Source organism: Cupressus sempervirens, chromosome 1, assembly GCF_028749045.1.
Source record: "Cupressus sempervirens isolate cs-2001-9-10 chromosome 1, ASM2874904v1, whole genome shotgun sequence".
In the NCBI taxonomy this organism is placed as follows: Eukaryota; Viridiplantae; Streptophyta; class Pinopsida; order Cupressales; family Cupressaceae; genus Cupressus; species Cupressus sempervirens.
Window position 1 is genome coordinate 745773611 of NC_143118.1, and position 25221 is coordinate 745798831.

General features: G+C 35.6%; 1 protein-coding gene across 1 annotated transcript in view; it reads left to right on the forward strand.

Annotated features, from left to right (window-relative positions):
- LOC149580051 (Small nuclear ribonucleoprotein family protein) overlaps positions 1-750 on the forward strand; it is a 58988-nt gene extending 58238 nt beyond the window's left edge. Inside the window, exon 2 of the mRNA XM_089788676.1 lies at positions 278-750. The gene's annotated coding sequence lies outside the window, so the exon portion shown is untranslated. The remainder of the gene's footprint in view (positions 1-277) is intronic.
- The last annotated feature ends 24471 nt before the right edge of the window (positions 751-25221 follow it).

A 25221-nucleotide genomic window follows, 5' to 3' on the forward strand; every position in this document is an offset into this window, starting at 1 on the left:
GGTTGTCATTTGTTGAGAGCCTCTGCTATTTAGAGCTTGACAATTTATCAATGAAGTCTGCAGAAAGTAGGCTGTGCTACTTATTTTTCTGGCTACTATCACAATTATCTGAATATATAGGCTGCGCTACTTATTTTTCTGGCTACTATCACAATTTTCTGAATATATAATACTCCTGTTGACAGAGAGAATTGGTAAATCATCCTTACGTTAATTGACTTGATATTTCCAGATTCTATAATAGTGCCTGAAATTGCTTCTGAACATGATAGTGTAGAGACTTTTACATCAGGAGTCGTCTTTTAAAGACATCGTGGAGTGTGTTCCAAAATATTGATGTCAAAAATCTCTACACAGCACATTTTAAAGCAATTTCAAGAATCCTGCTGGTATATTTATGCTCCTTAAGACTTGCCATATTCAGGTGTGTTTAATTGTATTTCTTTGGATTTAGAATATTTTTTCTTTTCTTAAACTTGTAAAACATGCTTATGAAGGGCCTTAGTATCAGTAGATGTCTGTAACTTAATCAAAGGTAAAAACAATACATGATATATATATATATATATATATCTCACTAGCTTTTGGAAACTTGTATGGCTTTACCAGTTTTTTTCATGTTGAATTTTGTCACGTGGGATTTTCAGTTGTCAATTTGGGTTTGCTGACATATTCATTGCCAGTGGAAGAACATTTATCTCTACCACCTGCAACAAAATTAATTCTTAGTGGCTGCACAATTTTTTTTTATCCTCACTGTCATTCAAGCAACTATGAATAGATTTAAGCAGTAGCTGTGCTGTAGGTTTTGTCTTGTTTTTAGAAACACTTCTTATACGTTCCTATCGGCATACCCTTTGCACCTTGTTCGGTGCAATTGCTGGTTTGATTATTAGTATCAGAAATTACGGAAATTGAAAGTAAACATCGAAACCTAAGAAAGCAGTGCAAGATCCTATATTAGTAAAACTTTGGTAAAGAGATAAACACTAAATCCTTTCAAAAAATTCACAGTTAGATTCAATCTAATCAGCCAGTAATGAGAGTAAAGATTGAATAAATGTAGTCAGATCTAAACAAGTGTTCAATACGGTTGCATAGAGGTGACTGTGAGGAGTGGAGTCTGAAATCACCTAGTCTGGGAGTTTATGCAGTCCAGTCAGATCTGAAATCAGATAAGTGACCCCTTAAATGGCCTCCAAAGTGGTCAATCTGCCTAGGGCATCCAAATGAAAGATTTATTGCTGATATGGCAACTACTATTATTATTAATATCTGCTGGGAAAAGGGCTGTGGATACCCTCTGTTAAATAGAAACAGGTCTGTGGTAAGGACAGTGAGCAAATATCCCCCTTCAACTTGACAAAAGACCTTGCAACAGAAAATGATAGATCTCGTTGACAGCCCTTGTTGCCAGCAACTATAGTAGGCCTTTGGCAGCACCTCAAAAGGTAGATTAGACTCTGCAAATTTAGTGACAGCCCCACAATAATTGATAAAATCATAACTAACAAAATACACTAACCCTCAAACATGGTGCTATGGAAAAACCACATAAAAATTTCTATTTTTGGCAAACTCAGATCTGCCCACAAAAAATTAATATCTCCAGCTGACTTGTTGAATAAAAATGCAATCCTTGAAGTGGAATTGTTCCAAATAGAGATGAGTTTCACCCTCAATTCCTTGCAGATGCTGTGAGGGTTTTCATAATCTGAAAATTGTAGCCAAGGGTTTTTGTCCTTGTTTGCAGTTAAAATTCAAATCTTGCAAATGACAAATGAATCATTCAAAAGGGGCACTAGCTTTCCCTTTATAGGCAATTACACTTTTGGGCCCTTAAAGTTTTTCCCTCCAAAATAAAACAAAAGTAAATTTATTTTAAAACAGTGAAACCTGGGGACTTGCCCCACCCCCAAACCTTGAAGTACCCGTCCTCTGGGTACTTTGAGTACCGCCACCTCTGCCATTGTGCAACCAGTCTTCAGGACGGGTACTTGAATTTCTTATTTATGAATTTTGATTTTTGAATGTTACTGTTGAGTTTGTACTATGTTACCGTGTTGAATTCAATGGTTTTGGTGTTGCAATTTTGCTATGTTCAAGTATTTCAATTTAGTATGTTATACTGAAACACCATTTTATAACTAGCATTTCAAGTTATATATGTCTAGCATACGACCCTCCTGTTCTCCTCTTGCCATACTGAAATTGAGGTGGTGTCGTGACGTACCCAAGTGACAATGTTACACTACTTTAATACGAAATGCACAAGGCATAAAGTCCCATTTGGATGGCCTCAAAAGTGATAAGAAATTTTCCCAAATAGATTAAAAATTTGTCCTTGAAAAAAACCATAGTTCTTAAGATGAGTAGATGACACACACCCTTGATAATTATACCTTATTATAATCACTTACAAGCTAGTCCATATATGTTTGTAAGATTACTAAATCTTTGGCTCAAATGGTATACAATAATCATTACTTGTACCACAACCTTATATTTGTAAATCTTGGTTACACTCAAATATACCCTAGTCATCAACCCAAAATATCAGAACATTTTTTACATTATGTTGATCGGGCTGCACTCTGAGGAGTTCCTTGTTACCATTACAACTCAATTTCATGGAGTGTTTTTGCAGTCTATTTTTGTTACTCTGAAGAAATGGTAAATGCTTTTGATCCTAGAGCTATGAATTGATGAGGTCACAAATAACCTCATCTCTATTTATATATTCAGCAATGACATTGAGTTTTGAACCTTGATGGCAAAACAAGGCTGCCATAACTTAATTACCAGAGCATGCCACTATTGACAAGTTTATGTAATACATTATAGTTATGCTTCTATTTATAATTCTTTGGATTTAGAATATGTGCATGCAAGCACATTAAATGTTTAAAATTGATTTGTAGAGGGTGCACTGTCTTGGGTGTTAGAGAAGTTGATTCATCAAACACGAAGGTTATTTTGGGTTTTGTAATTTTTAATATGTGGTCGTTTGTTGGACATTAATAAAATTATCTTATCTTATTTTATCTTATCTTATCTTATCTATTAGAATTTGGTTAATGCTATTATGTACATAAATGATTGCTTTTAATTAACAATTTCTATGGAGACTACAATCTCTTTCTTTGAATTAGTAGCATAGTCATTGGCTTGGAGGAATTACTTATTTAGGTTTTGCAAAATTTTCAACTTATGTTTGTCTTACCACGAGTATAGTTTATGGTGCTCATGTTATGAAAAACAATTTATAAACTTGAATTGCTTGGTTTACAATGGAATCAACATGAAAAAAGATTTCCTCTTGTTGGATTTATCATCCTCAGAAATAATTGTTGGTTATTCAATTTTATTATTATGGTAGATTGGTTTAGTCTAACTATAATTATAGCAAATGGTATCGAGAACATAAATGGATAAGACAATGAATAGCTCCCTTTAAACATACGTTTCTTGTAAAAAGTAAATGGATGAAACTAACATAGGTTGTTTAGTGTATACTTTCTCTATCAGATTTCCAATTAGGAAGGTTAATATCTCACATCCATCTAGTAGGCTTTGAAGTTCTTAAAACTAGTAAGGGCTAAGAACATCCTTATGGTTTCCGCATCTACAAGAATACCAAATGTCTTTTTGAAATTTACTATTTTAACTCGAGTGCATCCTTTGTATACCAATCTTGATTTATTTTTTACAACTTAGCCATACTTATTTAGTTTGTTTATGAAAACCTACTTAATCCAATCACATTTTTGTCCCAAGGTCTTGGGACAAGTTTCCAATTCTCATTTTTCTTGATTCCGTCGAATCACTCTTCCATAGCTTTGATCTAGTCATTGGCTTCACTTGCTTGTGGAAATTTCTTTGGCTGAACTTTGGAAAGAAAACATAGATTTGCATGCTTTGTTGTATTGGAAAGTTGACTCATCTAGATTTTTTTATGTCTTCAATAAACAAATCTCTAGTGTATTTGGTGGTGCCTTTGGATTACTTTGCTTAACTTTTGTAGGGTTAATTGTTTTTTCTTCAAATAATCGATTTCTTGTATTATCTCCTTTTGATGCCTTTCTTCATCCACTCTCACATGTGCACCTCAATTTTAAATCTCTTTCGTGTAGCATTTGTAAGCTTTGCTCCTTGTAAAATATCCAAGGAAGATACCTTCATTGGTTCTAGAATCAAATTCTCATATAATTTTTTCTTCCGAAACCTTGAAATACTTTATTCATGCAAGTCTTCTCAAAGTTATATTAAGTTTTCCTCTATTATATACCCTAATTTGTGCTTGATTCGAAAGACAAACAATTGTATAAATTGCTTATTTACAAAAAGTATCAACTATTATAGATTCATTTAGCATAGCTCATCACTCATTGAATTGTTTTATTATCTCTCTACTCCATTTGTTGTGGAGTTCTTATAGTTGAATATTGTCTCCTACCCCATGTCTCACAATATGTTTTCAAATTCATTTTAAGAAAACTTCCCTTTTAGATCTAAGGCATTTGTATCTTTGGTCTTGTTTCATTCTCTACCAAGGCTTTGAGAGTCTTATACTTGTCAATTATTTCAAAATTTTCTTAAAAAAAGCTACCCAAGTCTCAGTGAAATAATCATCAATCAAAATCATAAAACAACTTACAAGTTTTTCATCGTTGTTGGACCATACATGTCAATGTAAACAAGTTTCAAAGGCTTTGTCTTAGAATACTCTTTAGAAGTTTTCCCTTGTTTGTCTATTGTATTGATATTGCTTGCAATAATATTTGAAGCCTTTTTATCTTCAATGTGTCCCTTATGAATTGTATTTTGTTGATCTTCACAATGTTATCGAAGTTCAAGTGTCCCATCATTCTATGTCATGACCAACTCTCATCTTCTTACCCATTTAGCATTTCTTACTTTTGCCTTGATTGCGAATGTATAGATTGCCACTTGTTCTATAAGTATCATTTATATTTTTTCACCATTTTACATCTTTTAGAATGAAACATGGAAGTGTGACATTGGTCACATAATTGACTCACACTTAGAATATTATATTTGAATCTTAACATATAAGACATCCTTAGTTTTAGTTTTCCCATTATCTAGACTAAGTATACTTGTATGTTTTATGTTTATCGTAGCATTGAACCATTCCTTCATTTACTTTCCTCAGAGAAATTTGCTTTTGTTGCCAGTTGTTTAGGTTGGGCAACCATTGTGAACATATTGTTGGTCTTTCTCATCTTAAGCATGTAATGCAACTTGTACAATCATGGGTCTTTCCTTCATTTATTGTCAAGGAAACATGTTATGTATCCCTAGCCCTTTTTGATGTGTCCTCATTTTTGGGATATTCCTAGGATGGGGAATGTGTAGGGATGTCTCCTAGATGTCTCCAAAATCTAGAAGCAACAAGGAATGTCCCTAAAACACGTGGACAACAATGATTCTTAGAGGGGACATCCTACCATTCTTGGGAGTGTTGGGGATGTATTATGACATCATTTAGTGCTCCGTTTGTTTGCTTTCTTCTTGGTATAAGCTTCCTGTCCCACAGTCTTCTGTTGGACATTGATAAAATTATCTTATCTATGATGTCCCATAACTAGCCATAGGACAACTAGTTGTCTCTTATTTCCCAACACATCTAAAAAACACTTAAATGCTTAAAACTATTTTAAAAACAAATTTCCTTATGTAGGCCCAAACACCTACATTAGTGTATATGTGTAATAAATATCATATATACATTAAACTACATTTGTTAGTTATAACTGCAACATGAAATATGATCATTCATATGAAACCCAACTCTCAATTGCTTAGAAACCACTTTAAACCTTTGCCAATGTTTTTACTGTTGCATCAACTCAACTATAACCACTTTAGCCTTCCATAACTGTTAGATTGTGGTGACTGATCAGGAAAGTACTGTACATACTTCATAAATAGTGGGGTTCGGGGCATCACCCCGAATTTTTTCTTTTGGGCAGTGGCCGACATGGTAGCTGACATATTATGACCGACATATGGCCGACATGTTATAACCCTAAAGCGGTTTGATACTTGTATAAAAGGGCTTAGGGTTGGGTATTTTTCATAATGTTGTGGTGCGAAATTGGTTCTTGCGGCGGTATTGAGCTGTAAGGGATTACGAATTGTAATCAGGTTGTAATCACTGGATTGTAATAAGATCAGACTTGCTGTTTGGTGGACGAAGCCTAGGGATTGGGTGAACCACGTTAAATCTTGGTGCCTTTTGTTCATTTCTGTGTGTTCTATTATTTTTTCTGTTATTGGTTGTATTTGCATGTAGTTTTTTTTATTTCTGTCCGTGGTTTATCCTAACAAGTGGTATCAGAGCGAGGTTGTCTTTCAGTTATCCTCTGCAAGAAAGTCTCACGGTTGAGTGGGAGCGATGACAGATGAGGGTAAGTTGAGGGTTGATAGGTTTAATGGGCAGAACTTCCAGTTATGGAAGATGCAAATGGAAGACTATCTATATCAGAACGATTTATGGAAGCCGTTGGAAGGAAAAGTCAAGAATCAGGGAACTATGTCAGAGGCTGAATGGGATCTTTTGGATAGAAAGGCACTCGGAAGCATTCGGTTATGCTTGGCACCATCGGTGGCATTTAATATTACAAAAGCAAAGACGACAGAAGATTTGATGAAAACCCTAGTGACACTGTATGAAAAGCCCTTCGCTTCAAACAAGGTATTTCTCATGAAGCGTTTATTTAATATGAAAATGGCCAAAAGTGTATCTATTGCAGATCATTTAAATGAGTTTAATACTATTACTAGTCAATTATCTTCTGTGGGTATCAATTTTGATGAAGAAATTAGGGCTCTCTTGATTTTGTGTTCTTTGCTTGAAAGCTGGAATGGCTTGGTAATGGCGGTGAGTAATTCTGTTCCTGGATCTAGTACCCTAAAATATGATGATGTGATTGATGTTATTTTAAGTGAGGAAACTCGTAGAAAATCCTCAAGTGGATCTACATCAGGAAGTGCTTTAAATGCACAAAGCAGGGGCAAAACGACTGAAAGAGGAAGTAACTCTGGAAATTGTGGGAAATCAAGAGGAAAGTCAAAGGGGAGGAGGTCTCAATCGAGAGGGCCAAATGATTGCTGGTACTATGGGAAACCAGGACACAAAAAGAAAGATTGCTGGAATCGAAAGAAAAATGAAGGAGATAAATCAGATGGAGACAAGGAGGCAAATGTGGTAAGTAACAAATTCGAAGAGGATGCTTTGCTTCTGTCTTTAGAGAGTGTTGATGATTCATGGGTTTTAGATTCTGGTGCTTCATTTCATGCTACACCTCATAGAGGTTATTTCATTGATTATGTCCAAGGGGATTTTGGGCTTGTTTATTTGGGGGATAATGAACCCTATTAGATTGTTGGAAAGGAAAAAATTAAGATTAAGTTGTAGAATGGGAATCATTGGCTACTACATGAGGTAAGACACGTTCCAAAACTAAGTAAAAATTTAATTTCAGCAGGGCAACTCGGTGATGAGGGTTGTGTAGTTACTTTTAATGATAAAAATTGGAAGGTTTCAAAAGGTTCCCTTGTAGTAGCAAAAGGTGTGAAAGTAGGCACCTTATATCTTTGTACAGGTCATATTGTTCCTTCTACTTTGATTGTTTCAGAGAAAAATGAATATTCAGGAACAATTACTGCAGTTGAGCAGGGAGAACAAATAGCTACTGTAGATTCTGATACAACGTTGTGGCACAATAGACTTGGGCACATGAGTGAGAAAGGTACGAAAGTACTTCATTCAAGAAAAGTTTTACCAGGTCTAAAATATGTGAATATGGATTTCTGTGAAATTTGTGTGTATGGAAAACAAAAGAGAGTGAGTTTTGTAAAGACAGGGAAGGAAAACAAAAAGGAGAAATTAGAGCTTGTGCATACAGATGTATGGGGACCGGCTCAGGTATCTTCCCTTGGTGGCTCTCATTATTATGTTACATTTATTGATGATGCAACTAGAAAAGTATGAGTTTATTTCCTTAGACAGAAATCTGATGTATTTCAAACTTTTAAGAAATGGAAATGCTTGGTTGAAAATGAGACTGGTAAGAAATTAAAATGTCTCTTAATGGTGGTGAGTATTGCAGTCATGAATTTGAAGATTATTGCTCCATTAATGGTATTCGTAAACAGAAAACTGTTCCAAGGACTCCACAAGAAAATGGAGTGGCTGAATGCATGAATAGGACTATAATGGAGCGCGCAAGGAGCATGAGGTTGCATGCTGGGTTGCCCTTACACATGTGGGCGGAGGCTGTCAATACTGCAGTATATTTGATTAATAGAGGTCCCTCTACTCCTTTGGGCTGTGGTATTCCAGAGGAAGCATGGACTGGGAAGAAGGTGAGTTATTCTTTTCTCAAGACCTTTGGTTGTGAAGCTTTTGCTCATATAGACTCTGAAAATAGAACCAAGCTCGAAGCTAAATCAAAGAAATGTGTTTTTGTTGGATATGGCATTAATGAATTTGGTTATAGGCTTTGGGATTTTGAAAATCATAAAATTATAAGAAGCCAGGATGTCATATTCAATGAAAAAGTGTTGTACAAAGATCAATTTCAGCAACATGAGAAGAAAGAAGATGATTATGTAGTGCTGGATGATACTCCAAAAGCTAATGTTCCAGCCATTCCTCATGATGTGCAACAACCGCAACAACAAATACCACACACACCAGTGAATGTTAGACGGTCAACAAGGAAAATTAGACCTCCACAAAGGTTTTTACCTGTTTGTATTCTATTTTACTTACTGATGCTGGTGAACCTGAAAGTTATGATGAAGCTGTGCAGGTGGATACTAAGATTCAGTGGGAGTCTGCAATGAAAGATGAAATGGACTCTTTGCTGAAAAATAAGACATGGGATTTGTGCAAGTTGCCTGCAGGTAAAAAGGCTTTACAGAATAAATGGGTTTACAGGTTGAAAGAAGAGGAAGGAGGTAAGAAAAGATTCAAGGCCAGGTTAGTTGTAAAAGGATTTGCACAGAAAAAGGGAATTGATTTTGATAAGATATTTTCTCCTGTTGTTAAAATGACTTCTATTCGTACTGTTTTAAGTCTTGTGGCTACTGAAGATTTGCATTTAGAGCAGATGGATGTTAAAACAACATTTCTTCATGGTGATTTGGATGAAGAAATATATATGGCTCAGCCACAGGGTTTTGAGGTCAAAGGTAAGGAGAACTTAGTGTGCAAATTGAAGAAAAGTTTATATGGCTTGAAGCAAGCACCTCGACAATGGTATCTGAAATTTGCTAGTTTTATGCATGAGCATGGATATAATAGGTGTCATTCAGATTACTGTGTTTATTTTAAGAGGTTGGATGATGATAGCTACATTATTTTATGTTTATATGTTGATGATATGCTTGTAGCTGGGTCTAACATGGATCATATTAAGGGGCTAAAACACCAATTAACACATGCATTTGCTATGAAGGATTTGGGGGCAGCAAAACAAATCCTTGGTATGAAGATTTTCAGAGATAGGAAGAACAAAACATTGACGCTATCTCAAGCTGATTATGTTGAGAAGGTGTTGCAACGTTTCTCTATGGAGAATGCTAAATCTGTCAGCACACCTTTACCCGGTCATTTGAAATTGATTAAGGAGATGTGTCCCAAGACATAGGAAGAGGAGGATAAGATGTCCAAGGTACCCTATGCTTTAACTATATGAAGTTTGATGTAATGGTATGCACTAGGCCAGATATTGCACATGCAGTGGGAGTCGTTAGCAGGTATATGAGTCATCCCGGATTTGAGCATTGGAATGCTGTCAAGTGGATTCTCAGATATTTGAGAGGGACATCCAATAAGTGTTTACACTTTGGGGGCTCTACTACTGATTTACAGGGCTATGTTGACTCAGATTTGGTAGGGGATATTGATACCAGGCGGAGTACTACAGGTTATGTCTTTACTGTTGGTGGGGCAGCCGTGAGCTGGGTTTCTAGGTTACAGAAGATTAATGCTTTATCCACTACAGAGGCAGAGTATGTTGCTGCTATAGAGGCAGCCAAGGAGATGATATGGCTTCAGTTCTTCTTGGAAGAATTGGGACATCCTCAGAAGGATAATTATTTGTTTACAGATAGTCAAAGTGCCATTCATCTTGCTAAGAATTCAGCTCTGCATTCTAAGACCAAACACATACAGTTGCGGTACCATTTCATTTAGTCAGTTTTGGAGGATGGACAGTTAAAGCTGGAGAAGATACATACCAATGACAATCCAGCAGATATGTTGACAAAGGTTGTAACAAGGGAGAAGCTGAACTCCTCTTCAGCTTCAGTTGGTCTTTTAGACTAAACGTGAATAAAAGAACAACAGAGTCCAGGGTAGTTTGATCCAGTGGGAGCCCCATGTGGTAGTTGTATTGCTACAAGATCAGTCTCCAAGTGGGAGATTGTTGTTTAGTGTGGAGCCTGATCAGTCCCCAAGTGGGAGATTGTTAGATTGTGTTGACTGATCAGGAAAGTATTGTACATATTTCATAAATAGTGGGGTTCGGGGCATCACCCCGATTTTTTTTTTTTGGGCAGTGGCCGACATGGTAGCCGACATATTATAGCCGACATATGGCCGACATGTTATAACCCTAAAGCGGTTTAATACTTGTATAAAAGGGCTTAGGGTTGGGTATTTTTCATAATGTTGTGGTGCGAAATTGGTTCTTGCGGCGATATTGAGCTGTAAGAGATTACAGATTGTAATCAGGTTGTAATCACTGGATTGTAATAAGATCAGACTTGCTGTTTGGTGGACGTAGCCTAGGGATTGGGTGAACCACGTTAAATCTTAGTGCCTTGTGTTCATTTCTGTGTGTTCTATTATTTTTTCTGTTATTGGTTATATTTGCATGTAGTTTTTTTTATTTCTGTCCATGGTTTATCCTAACATAATTAACCACCTGTGGGCAGGGGAGCGCATTGCATCACCCAACAATAACACACCAAGACCATGTGACATGCCTATAACTTCCACCCAAGAACATTTCCATCTATTAAAACACCTATCAATAAAAACAAAGTCCTTTAAAAAAAAATCTGTCTCTTGCAACAACACCACATCTGACCTCACTTGATCAAGACCACGCTTAATCAAGCGAATCTTGTCAAGGGCATTGTAGCCCTTGAAATTCCATGAAAGGAACACCATTTCTATCGGGAAGAGGCATAATCTCTTCTCGATCTCAATTTTTTCTACCCAGCTACACTGCCCGCCTGCTGCAATAGAGTCTTGTTAGATTTTCCTCCTCTCTTCTTTTGCTCTCATACTTTCACTTTTGAATCCTTTGCATTTGTTTGAGACAACTCTTTTATCACAGAGAACATAGTCATCCTCCAGATCTAGGAAGTCTTTCTTCCCCTCCTCTTCCAACTCTTCCTCCAAATCAAACTCAACAACATGACCACTGGAATCCTTAACTGAATCAAAATAACTTTCTAAATTCTGCATAGGTGAGATTTTAATATCCCATACTTCGACACCTCCAATTGAGTCATCATCCAATAACCAACCAACCCCAAATTCTTCCTGTCTAGATCCACCTCTCGCATCTTCCTTATCTAGTTTCTCTAATCTGTTGGATCATTGAGCTATGGTCCTCTGTCCTTCTTCCATAGGAGAAAAATTTCCTTGGGGGCTTTGACTAATACAATGATCTTCTGTTCCTTTTCATTTTCGTCTTGGTCTGCAACATTTTGACTTTGGTTTAACCTATCTTGCAACAATTGTTCATCCATCTTCTCATTGCTTTTGTCATTTTTTATAAGTGGGTCGTCTTGACCCCCATTCCTTTCAATATGCTTTTCAGGGAAAATTATCCTCATATCCATCCCCTCTCTACACCAACCCTTTGTATTCCATTAACTTCTTCATACTGTAACCCTATCGATTGATTGTCACAAATGATAGTGCACTCCCATTCAACAACAATTTTAAGACACTCCTGGGAAGATGTCTCTACCATATCTGAATGGGAATAAGAGAGTAGCATTGACCTCAATAATTTTTCTTCCCGAGCTTTTCCCTTTCCTAAAACACCACAACCATCTAACTCATGATCTTCACTAAGGTAGTCCTCACACACCATCAAATCCTCCTATTGAGAGGGCTTGTCGCCAAACACCTTTCAATGAATGTAGTTCTAGAAGCTTTGGCATCATATGACAAATATTCCATTCTATGCAAATGCATGGGAACATTTGAAAGGTAAATTTATTTGCCATTTCAACGATTTCGACATATCAACACAACTTGTTCCCTATAAGCATATAAGACTCTTCATTCCAATATTCTTGTGGGAGGTTTCATAGACCTACCCAAGAGGGATATGTTTGAACCTTCTCCTTTGTTGGGTCAAAATTTGGTTCCCACTGTTTCAAATAAAAGCCTTATGCCTCCAACATATAGGGGCCACTATTTAAAATAATATCCCTATCATGAGAGCTATCCACGATTACCAAATAAAACCCATTTTCTAGGGTTTTAAAACTTCTAACTTGTCCCCATTGCCTATCACACCGACTCTTTATCTTATTAATTGTCAACCACTCTCCTCCCCCCCCATTTGAGAGAAAAAGGCATGACATTTCAGAAAGCTTACCGAGTTCGACCATCCCTACCCTGTCATCACCACTCCAACTATAGAACATATTATTTGGAATGGTTCATCAACCAAAGCCTTCTCTTGTTTAACTGTGATCTTAGGTCTCCAAAATGTTTGCACAATTGTTTTGAAGTCAATCTTCCCACCTAACCCTGTCGAGGTAAATCCCAACATTAGATGATCTTTGCTTTGTTCTTTTCGATAACTCCCATGCCCTCCTAGTGTATCCACAAGGCTCTCCATCTCATTAGTTTGAGCCCAAACAAAATGATTTTTGCCACTTTCTTTCTCGACTGGTATAGGACCACTGCATTTTTCTGGGTTACCATATTGAAAACCTTTGTGATTCTTGAAGTTGCTTCTTTCATCAACCCATGGAACTTGCATGTTTTGATCTTGCCAACACTAGTCCTTCCTCTACGTAAACCCTAAACCACACAGTTCCACCATCATGACCGTGCATATTACTTTTTTTATCATATGCTTGTTTAATTGGGTATCATCCTAATTTATTTTCTAAATTAGTATTTATCTCTCCCCCTAAATCTTTATTGATTTAATATTATGTGTCTCCTCTTATTTTCTAAATTGATGCAGACCTTTATTAATTTAAATTAATATTTTATTGATATTTAATTAATATTTTAATTTATTTTCTCAAGAAACCTTGTTATGACCAATATTTTACTTCACTACTTTAAGATAGGTACCACCTCATTTTAAAGTTCAAGACATTGACCATTTTGAGATCTCCATAAAGGGAAGCTTTCTCATTTCATCTTCACATCTTCAAGTCATGCTAAGATCTAACGTGTGCTAGCAACCTACATATTATGCAAGCATTCACTTTGGCTCTCAAGCAAGATTTTTGAGATTTTAGCATTCAAGGAGTTCAAGAAAGGGTTAATTGGAGGTCCTTTCATATTGCATTTCCTCTTCAAGATCTAGCTTCTTTCATTATTGATAATGGAGTTGGCCATCAAGAGAAGAGATTTGCACTCATCATCATTGCATATTCATTTGAGCATTCATCCTTCTTCTATTGAGAATGTTTCATCCATGGACCTATGAGACAACTTTGTAGATTCGTTACATATTTGGAGATATCCCAAATTCAAACAATTCAACATTCAAACATCCTCGACAAGCAAGGTGAATATTTCCATTTATCTTGTTTACATACACTTACATTTCAATTTCAAGGTTGATTCCTCAATCTAGGGCTTGACCAAGGTAAGCCATCCCCCAACAAATAAAACCATTTCCCCCTTGTATGTAGGTTCATTATCGAAGTTTCCAATACAAATCTAAGTACCCTTTTTGCAATTTTTTTGGGATACATAGAAGTTTTAGTCACAAGTATACATCGACCAAAAGTGAAACTTCAAAAATGACATCTACACTTGTGACATATACGTCGAATCAAAGTGACGTCTTCCCAACACATATCACTTTCCAAGTTTTGTTCCTCTCTGATTCCTAGATCCAAATATGGTTTCCATTGTGTCACTACTATTTCTTGAATATTATTTTTACACCTTCAAAGTGTATTCTTCTTTACATTCTCAAGTTAAGTTGCATTATTTATTATCCATTTTTGTTTCTAATATGATTTCTTGCATAATTAGGGTTGTACTTATGTTCTTTACAATTAAATCAATTAACCTTGAACAAGTTAATCAATCTAGCATTCAATTCAACTTAATCAATTTACCTACACATAACAAATCTAAGGTTAATTACCATTGCATGAAAGAAACTTGCTTCCATACTCTTTAGTATATTTTGGATTTTGTATTGGCATCCCTTCATCCTACTTAGGTTTTGCTAATCAAACTTGAGTTATATTGAGAGTGATGCTTGGAAACCCCTCTTTCCTTTTACATTGAGTGTTAGGGTGAAGATATCATTTGATACACATCTTATTGAGTGCTCCCATCCCCCCCACCAAAACAAATATACACATCCTATTAAGTGCTTTCATTCCCTCCCTAAACATGTGTGTGCGCACGCTCACACACATGTGCGTGTATCACACCCATTCTAACAATTAATCAACATCTATGTAATTTAATCATTATTTACTATTGTCAAATGACATTACTTATTATTAATCCTCATTAATCATCCTTTAAACATCACAACAAAATCTCTCCAAAGCTATATTGTTAACCTTATCAAACACCATCAAATAGTACAATATATCATTAGAATCATTAACTATTATTAACATTATTCAATCGTCTCAAGTTAACATAAAATCTCATAAATATCATTAACTAAAAATATCATCTTATCATTACTAATGACTATATAACAAATCCCCAAAATGAATTACTTGCAACATTTAAGTAACATAACACAACACATTAAGTCCATGATATCAACATACATTGAATCATTAATACCACATCATAGTACACATGAGATCAAAGAAAAAACCAATACAAGAGGATGATATGTAAAAAGTCATAAAGTAACCATAAATTGAGTCTATCTTAGATCAAAGAAAACAACATGCTACTGGAATAACATAATGTAGATCACTAGGAAGGAACCAATTCAGCATGATCTACTTGGTCAAAAATCATATATGCATCCAACATACAATAAGCACATAGAGTCACATAAAACAACAATCAAACATCCAAAACTACGTTAGATATACAAATATCCACACCCAAAAGAACATAGTGTAGAAAGCAAACGAAAGGGGCACTACAAAATGACTCCACGACATTTGTGCATAAGTGTTGGCAAATTTTCAAGGATGCTTGTACATAAGTATTGACAAATTTTTAGGTGGTTATAGTGCACAATTACTAGAGCATCTTTGACTCGCTTTTGACTCTTGCACATATAATAGATCCCATAGTGTGCTTTGTTCCTACCCAAAATCTAGAACAATAGCTATTTGAAGCATACCAGTAGTCGTTATAGCAAACTTTACGCACCCATAACTCTTCAATAGTACATCAAATCTTGATGAATGTTTGATTTTCTTCATATGTGGCTTAAACCCTTATAGCTATTGTTTTGGCTTCTTGCAAGTAAAGATGAACACTGAGATCTATTATGTGTGCAAGGTTAAAAAAGTGGTAATTTCAAAGTGTCGTTAGCAATAAACTTCTTATTGCATCCTTACACATTTGCTTTGACATCCAAAAAAATGTCCACATATAATCCAAGACTTTCTAACAAATATCTCAATAATTGTACACTATTGGTACTGATAAACTTGCATAATTGATCTAATTACTATTTTTCTTTTCCAAAAATGGATGACTATCAACTCATAGATAATCTTCTAGTGGGCTTTTAATTTGAAAAATCTAGTGTAGGGTAATAGGAATGCAAGAGGTAAATGGTACTCTTCCCCTATAAACAATTAAGTTGAATATAGAGAATCGATAAATAAGAGATATTTTCTTCAAGTCAAATTGTGATATTACTATCATGATTCAACTATGTAGTTTTGAGTCAAACTCACAAAGCAAGGTTAATGAGTTTGACTCAAAAACCACACAACTGAATCCTAATAGTAATCAAAATCCTACATACCATTTACGATACACATACATAAAATTAACTATAATGATTACTAACACACTTTTGTACCCAAAACTTATGTAAATGTGCTTTGATAGGTGATAGGGCCTTAAACTTGCCCAATTGAAATTGATAAACTTGTACAATTGATTTAGGGAAATGAGTCAGTTACCGCCCATGTACACAATGTCGTCACATTAACCGTTATCTTCTCCCCCCCCTCCCCCACACCCCCACAAATTACCACCCAAAAAAACCTCAGTACCTATACACAAACATGCCAAAACAAATCACCATGAACACCAATAGTTGTTCACTGTTTTTCATTTTTTAGTTTTCTTGATTATTGATTGGTCCATTTCTCCAAAAAGTACTATAACGACTATTGGGGGTCTTAGTGGTGGGTATTGGGCGAACATTTTAAAATGACACTTTTAAACCATGTCACACTCTACGAGTTCTACAAAGATCTCTGTAAATGTGGGAAAGTCGAAAGGTTAGCTTTAAGCTCTTCACTCACCTACGAAGGTTCACCGAAAAAATTGGCAAATTTCTACGTACGAATTAGAAATTGTAGGTGCACGAAGTTAGCCTAAACGACTACTGGGTCATTTCCCCTAACTACTATTTTTTCTTCAAAAATGTATGACTATTAGCTCATAGATAGTCTTCTAATAGACTTTTAATTCACAAAGTTTAGTAGAGAGTAATTGAAATAGGAAATGCAAATGATACACTTTAATGAAGACAACGAAAATTTGTCAAAATCTAATGTAAAATTAATTATAATAATAATGATTACTAATCCACTATTATTGTATTGGATAGCCGTTAAATACTAAACTAAGACGTAAATGCTATCAAAGGAGGACATGAGTTTTTTATTTTAAAAAAAAAAAAAAAAAACTAAATGTCCCATTGGTAACAATTGGGTTTTAGGTTAGGGTTCAGCCATCACCCACTTTTATACCCAAAACTCATGCAAATGTGCTTTGATAGTTTAAGGGCTTATTGGAATGTGGAAGGGAAGCAACAAGTTGCACGGGAGCTTAGTCCCCCGGGGATCCTTCCCGGCCGCCGGCGCGGAAAACCCACCGTGCGAAATCTCCGGCAAAGAGTGAAATTTCCCTCTCACTGACGCCACGATTAGACAGCACGAGCGCCACACCCGCCGGCTGCGGGGACGTGTCGGGTTGCCAGAGCACGTGTCCTCTGTCTACGTGGCAGAAAAGATCTCTCGTAAGGCTCGTACGGGGCCCACCTCCTCCAACGGTCGGTCAAATCACAGCCGCCAACGTAGGCGCCGCTCCTGCGCATCGGACGGTCCACGTTCGCCCTCCTGAAAGACCCCGCCACCGCGTGCAATCCGGTCCGTACAGTGAGGTCATTGAATAGTGTTTAGTGTGAATGGGATGGGCACATATAATTATGAATGGAAGGGAGAAATTCCCCACGCAAATAATAATAAAAAACTTTGTCTTTATGCCTTGAGATTTGTGTCTCATTCGCTCACTCTTTTCTAGGGGGTTTTTGAAAGCAAAATTTTCCTTGGGGGAGTAAAAGAGAATTATTGTCTGTTTTTCTCTTTTTAATGGCTCGCAGGGTTTGTATGAGGTTCGAGTTGGGTTAGGGTTGATGGTTGGGGTTTGAGGTTGTTTAAAGTTGTGGAGGTAAGTTTGTGATTTTGTATGGGGAAGTTGTGTGTTTTTTAGGTTTTTGTTTTGTTAGGGTAATAATCTTGTTTTTTTTGGTTTGATTGCATAAGAATTTTTATTAAATGTTTCGGATCACACGATGGAGAGAGATGCTAGAGAGGTTCAATAATCTCAAAGAATTTGTTGGGGGTCATTAGAAGTTCAAGCACAAAAAATGTTTAGCATGTTTTGGAGGGAAAATAACAATTTGTTATATTTTGGAGGATGTTTTTGGTTAAACATGAATTTTGGGTTGGGTGACCCTCAAGAAGGCTCGCTGGTTCATCTTTATGAGTATCACTTAGATGCAATGAGTGCTAAGTATTCCATTTATCCTCACGAGAGATGAGTTCTTGTCAACTCCTACTCATGAAACACATGTCAACGAGTTTCGCTTAAAAACCACAGAATTGAATTTTGACAGTATTATCACAAGTTGACTTGTTGAAAACTCGTACTTATCCATGCCTTTTTTTTTTTTCAAATATCTATGTAAGATACATTGAGTGATCTCTAATTAAAATATAACTACAATCTTACTCCATATATTCTTTATCTTAAATGAATAGAATGGTAATATTATCTGTAACCATATCTAAACCCTAACTTTATGCTAACCTTAAAATAACCCCGCTTTTGCCAGGTACCTTGGTGGACTTGGTATGGGAAGTTTGGTTCATTTAACTTCATGGGGTTGTTAGAAGTTCAATAATATTGTGCCCTTTGTTGGCAACCATTCAAAGTTTAACTAGTAAGAATAATGAACTGATTCTTTGCTTAAAAGTTTTAGATTGACAAGTGTGTATTCAACCAAATATGAATATGGAAAATTTAAATTGTCCATCATAATTTGTTGGTACTTATTAGAAGTTTAAGTAGTAAGAAAAATTAATTGATTATTTTTCTTAAACTTTTATATTGACAATTGTGTTTTGTATCAAATTTGCATGTGGAAGATTTAAATTATGTTGTTGGCTAACCCATGGACTTAAGTGTCTATTTTACCAAATTTGCATACGAAAGATTTAAATTTCACTATTGGCTATCTATGAGTCTCATTAGGTTGTTTGCATGATACACATTATTAAAAACCTCCAGCCATTCATATCATCATCCTCATCATTTGCAATCAATAAAAACATACTACACCATTTAATTTTTATTTAATAATTTTTTTGGATTGGTAAACGACTATTGCTAATTTTATTAATTATTTTGAAGCAATACAAATAGTTTTTGCCCCATTCAATGTGCAGACACTAGAGAAAAAAGAATGGGGAAGAAAACCCTTGGTCTAGTTTGGGACATCACATCCTGTCTACAAATTACTACACTTGCCTCTTTTTTGTCTGAGGTCTTTAGGAAGGCATACCTTCTTTTACATACGCTTTAATAATTATGTAAGAAATTGTGTACATTTGCCCTTAATTTCATCAGAGCTCTTTAAGAAAGTATATCTATTAATGTCTTTTTGGTTTTAACAAGGCAGTGACAAAACACTTAGTCATTATCTAGTAGAAAACAATGTGAGCCAAGTGCATAACATATGTCGAGCATAAGCCTCCAAATAGTACATGCTGAGTAATATGATTAGTCAGTGCCAAGCACTAGTATGCGTCGAGCATATAGTATGTGCTGAGTCACTCTAGTGCCGAGCAGTCTATACATGCTGAGTGATTTAGGTGCCGAGTAACAGTAAGTGTTGAGTTACAACACTCAAAGCATGAAGGCTGAGCATCAGAGCCTATTGATGCCGAGTGAACAGTTTTTGGTATAGATGTTTGTTATGGCACAAACTTCTATGTAAACCATGTTTGGCCGACATGAACATGAAATCTTGATATTAAGGGATAATGATCCAATCATATTACACATCCCTATGCAATGCATGCCAATCAGATTAAGGGAAGCATTAGGCAAAAATAAGGATCAACCACAGTCGTTGATTATAACCTAGCCCATCTCCACCAATGCCTATTTAAGGAGAAAATACCCTAAAGAGTTTATGGGTATGCGAGGAGACAAATGCTAAGAGTATAGAGAACATTCAAGGTGACAATGGTGGCTATGGCAGAGTTATACATTGCAAAATCAGTTTAAGGAGAACATAATGAAGTAGTGAAAGGATAGAGGAGAGATATCTGATCATGAGGATCAAGGTTTAAATAGTAAAGAAGAGATCTGACATTAAGCAACAAGGTGCTAATTGAAGGATTAGGTGCTGAATCATTCTAACAGGTTATACAAAGTAACACTCTTAACAAAGTAGTCCTATCAGGCTGTTGTAAATCTCTTAACAGAGTGCTTACTTAATTGTGAGTTTGAAATCCTTTAGTCAAGGTAAGACCTAACAGTCTTGTAATCCTTTAATAGCGCAAACCCTTCATAGGGTAGATCATAGTTTATGATCAAAACTTTGTAGCCATAATAGGCCACACTTTACAACTGCAATAGTGAAGATTTGTGGATGTCATCCCCACCCCAATTTTACTCTCCTTGGAGGGTTTCTGGGTAACCAAAATTCTCTGTGTTTAATGTTGATTTATTTTATGCCATGGATGTGATGTATGGTTAGTTATTTCAGTTTACATGCAAAGTTTGGTATCAAAGCTTTGTTATCTAGAAAGGAAAGGTTGATAGCTTTGGAGGTAAGAACTTGAAGATGGACGTGTACAAGTTGGGAAAGACTACTGAGAACCAAAAAATTGAAATGCAACTTGCCCTACACCAACTCAAGGAGGCAAGAGATGAACTTCAACATTCATTGAAGATATGAAAAGAGATAACTATTCAACAAGATGACACTCAATATCAAGAAGTAGACACTACAAGATTATTTGAGGATGGAAACTTAGAAGAATTTAATGCAACAATTGCAGATCTAATGGAAAAAAACAATGCCCTAAGTGAAACAGTTGAGAATCTAAAAATAGAACAAGAAGCACAATCAAGACTATTGTGTGAGACAACTGAACTAAAAAAGAAAGCTGAAGAAAACAAAATACTACTATCTAATAGACTTGAGGAGAAGACATCAGATGTACAAAAGCTTGTAAACATGCAATTGGATACAATGAATCAACTGATGATCGCAAATCAAGAACTAAATAGGAAATACATTGAGATTACAACTTTGGAAACATAGAATACCCTACTACAAAATGAATTGAAGACTGAGAAAGAAAAGCTTAACAAGCCTAGTGAAGCCATCAAGTACTTTGAAAAACTTATGAAGCACCAAGATCAAACAATGACATTGTTGGTTTAGGATATTCTACTACTGAGCAAGGAGAATCATCTAGGAGTGGTGAACAAAGGAACAATAAGGGAAAGAACAAAAAGCCGACTTGTCATCATTGTGGAAAATTGGGTCACAAAAAATGTCTGCAGGAGCAATATTGGAAATCAAAACCCTAAGCAAAAATTCAAGGGACATTGTCATAATTGCAAGAAGTAAGGACATTAGGCACATGAATGCAGGACAAAGATCACCAACAATCAAATATTTGAAGGTTATTATTATAACTGTCAGAAATATGGACACAAGGCATATTAATGCAAATCCAAATCCAAGTGGACATCAAACAAATAGACAAAGGTACACCATAATGGAAATTCTTATGATTGAGATTATAACACAAGGTATAGTTGTAACTATTTCCAAGAATATGGTCATATCCCTAAAAATTACATTAGGACACACCTTAGAGGTAACTACAATAGATGGTTGAATGCGATTGTATGCTTTAGCTGTCTTAAAACTGGTCATGTTAGCAGAAATTTTTCAGCTCGGTCACTTGCATCGAGAAATGAATTTAGAAAAGGTAAAGGAAAGGTTGATGCTAAATAGGTAAAGATGCAGATGAACAAGACATTGAGAAAGATGGAAGATTGCAACACATCTAGTTCAGATGAGGTCACTTCATCTAATGGATCAGGTGATTAGATCACCCCGATCACCCCAACTAGGCAATCAAAGGTATGTGTGGAACTGATATTTGAAATATAACATTATGCATCAGTTCCAAATATCTAAGATCTAAAAAGATGATATATGCATGGATTAAGATGCAATGAAGAAGTTAGAAGCAAGAGTTATTCTATAGATATGATTATTTTCTATGTTGTTGTGGAGCATGAAAATAATTACAGTTGCAGCCGAGCATGAAAGGAATTATAGTTGTTGCCGAGCTTGCTATGTTAGCCGAGCATACTGAACATCTTATGATGGCCAAGTATGTTGAAAGTCCTACGATAGCCGAGTTTACAACTGTATAAGCATTGAGCAATTAATGTTGAATTTGAAGGGTTATATAGTCAAATTTTGACTCATTTTTCACTTGATAGAGTTTGAAGAGCATGAAGGCGATTAGAGAAAGGAGATTCAAGTGTTTGCAAACCAAATTCAACTACTACTCGACACCATTCTGTGGGTTCAAAATGTATTTAGCTTGTGCCGAGTTACGTTGTTTCATTTTTGCAAACCCTAGTGAGTCAAAAATGGCAACCAACTCTTTAGTAGCACCTAGGAAAGAGGGGAAGGAAGTTTTTAATGTGTAGTTAATTAGAAATGATGTTAGGCAACCCCCATTTCATGCAATTCCTGAGATTGCATATAAGGGAGATCCATCTGGTGCGTTATCTATGATACCACCAAAATTGTTAATGATTTAGGATGTATGATGCTACTACACTAGTAAGGTAGGAGAAGTAGGAGACATGGAGATTAGGGACATCTACAACAAGATATGTGAGATAATATATGTGAGAATGAAGTGCTAAAGGAGGAAGATAAGATTTTGGAGCGAAAAGGGTTGACGCCCTAGGTTTTCCTTAGGTTTTTAAAACTGAATGGATTAAGATCATTTTGAGAAGAATACATGATAACCATCTATGGTTAGAGAATGGACCAATCAAAATTTCAAAGAGAATCATACACACAGTAACAAAGTAGCCTACCCTTGACCGACCAAAGAGTATGAGAAGCGATGCAAAGGAAGTTATTGAAAATAATACTAGAGCTATGTGGAATAAAAGAGGAATGTAAATTGATGCAATTTTAGATCCCATGGTGTAGACACCTAAAAACCTTTAGAAAATAAAGTATTTTTATTTTCTGAAAAATTCTTGATGACATCATCATTTATTAATTAATTAATTAATTAATTTTTATGCCATTAAATCCCTTTATCTTAATTAAAAATATTTAATTAAGGAATCCCTCCCAAAAATGTTTAAATCTTATTTAAACATTATTTCCTTATTTATTAATTATTTAATTAATAAATTGACCAAAAAACTCAAAATAAATAAAAATTTTATTTTTTGCCCAAAACTTGGCCAATTTCCTTAAGACCACTAACCTCTTCCAAAATCTTCTAATCCTTCTTTAATTTTGATTAAAGGCTAATCCCATCATTTCCTACCCCTAATCCCAACTCAAAATATTTAATTAAGATTAAATATTAATCCTCATGTTTATTAAAAAAGTTTTAATAAATATCTCTTCAACCCAAACCCTTGAAATAAATAAAACTTTATTTATTTCCTAAAAATTTAATTTATCCTCATCCTAAGAATTTCTAGACTCTTCTAGAAAGTCTTCATCCTCATCCTAGGAAATTCTAAACTATTCTAGAAAGTCTTTATCCTCATCCAAAGTCTAGACTCTTCTAGAAGATGTCTTTAAACCTAATCCTAATCCCCTCCTAACCTTGTCACATTCCCTAAAAATGGGTTAAGACTTACTAACCCAAGCCAAAGTTAACAAATATCTCCTCCTTCACCCACCCTCATTAAATGCCATCCACTTGCCTATCTGTAAGGTTCCTCTTCGCATGTACTTATTAACTATGAATTCCTCTATAAAAACCTGTTGTATGAGAATTGGATGGATACGAAGTTATGTTTTATTTTGTGAATGCCCTAATGAAACTGAGAGCAGTTGGCTCAACCATGTTTATGCTTAGTGATTCAAGAACTATTTCATCACCTCAACTATTTAAAACATCAATTGTTACTAACAATGATGCTGGGTGCTTTCACCTGATAATGAGGTTTGCCAATTTTGGTACCACAATGATTAATTGGTATGCTTTCAGATAGTTCATTTTATCTTATTAATGATGTTTATGATATGCATACCTAACAATGATTATTCTAGTAATTCGATCTAAATTAATGCTTATAAACATGTATGATGAAGCGAATGAATGCGAACTAGCACTTTGAATTTTTCCAAGTTTAATGAATAGAATAAGATGGATAATTGAATTTTGGAAATGAATACTTTTATTAACGTGAAAATCTTGATGCGTATTTTATGAACATATGTTTCTTGAACTACTGACGGGTGCAATGAGTGTGCAGGTAATCTAGTCGGGAAATCCAATGGAGAGACAAGCTGAACCCCGTGTTTTAAATTTTGTCATCTTTGTATTGTCCATCTTTAAAGGTTGTTATTTGATTTTATTTTCCCCTAACTTTTATGTGTTCCTACCAAGCCTCCAAGGCTTAAAAATGTTAAATTTAAGCACCCATGGGTAAGGGTATGTGTTGAGGGTACTTTCCACCCACTTTTGCCACAGTAGTTGACTTTTAGGGTCACTCAAAAATACCATTTATGGTTGATTGCGAAAATGGATTGTCATCCACTTGAGTGGAACTCAAACTCCATCATAAGGTTTCATGAAGTCTAGTTGAGTGAAGGGATCCCCATTTAGTGGATTTTTGGAGAAGTTTTGGGGGGCTTTTTTTTGGTCACCCAATCTCTATTTTTAGAGAAAGCTTGGAAGATAGTTGGAGATGGAAGGAGAAAAAGGGAGCTCTTCTCAAACCTCCATTGTTACCATCACTCCTTGGTGAAGGTAGGATTCTTGGCTTTGTGTTTGTTTTCTCCATGTTTTGATCATGCTTGTTCTTGCACATTGTGTTGTGTTGTTAATTGTTGTTTGCTTGGATGTTGGGTTGAGTTGGAGGGTTTATTTTGTGTTGTTCTTGATGTGTTCTTGTTCATCTTGATGTATTGTATTGAGGGGTTTTCATGGGGTTGTTTTTGGCATTACTCACCCTTGGATAGGGAAGAAGTGGCCATGTGGGGGTAGGGCTTTAGTTGGACCTCAATGGTGCAGAGTCTCCTTTCATGGTGAGAGGAGGGAAAAAAGGGTAGGGTGTATGGGCCCCTATCGGTCATCACATACCTTGTTGATATTGTGCAATCTTGAGTATGGAAAGGAAGGAAAATCCTTGTTGAATTGGCCCCGAAAGGGCATTTGAGGAACAAAGAAAGTTCCTGAGTTTTAACCCCGAAAGGG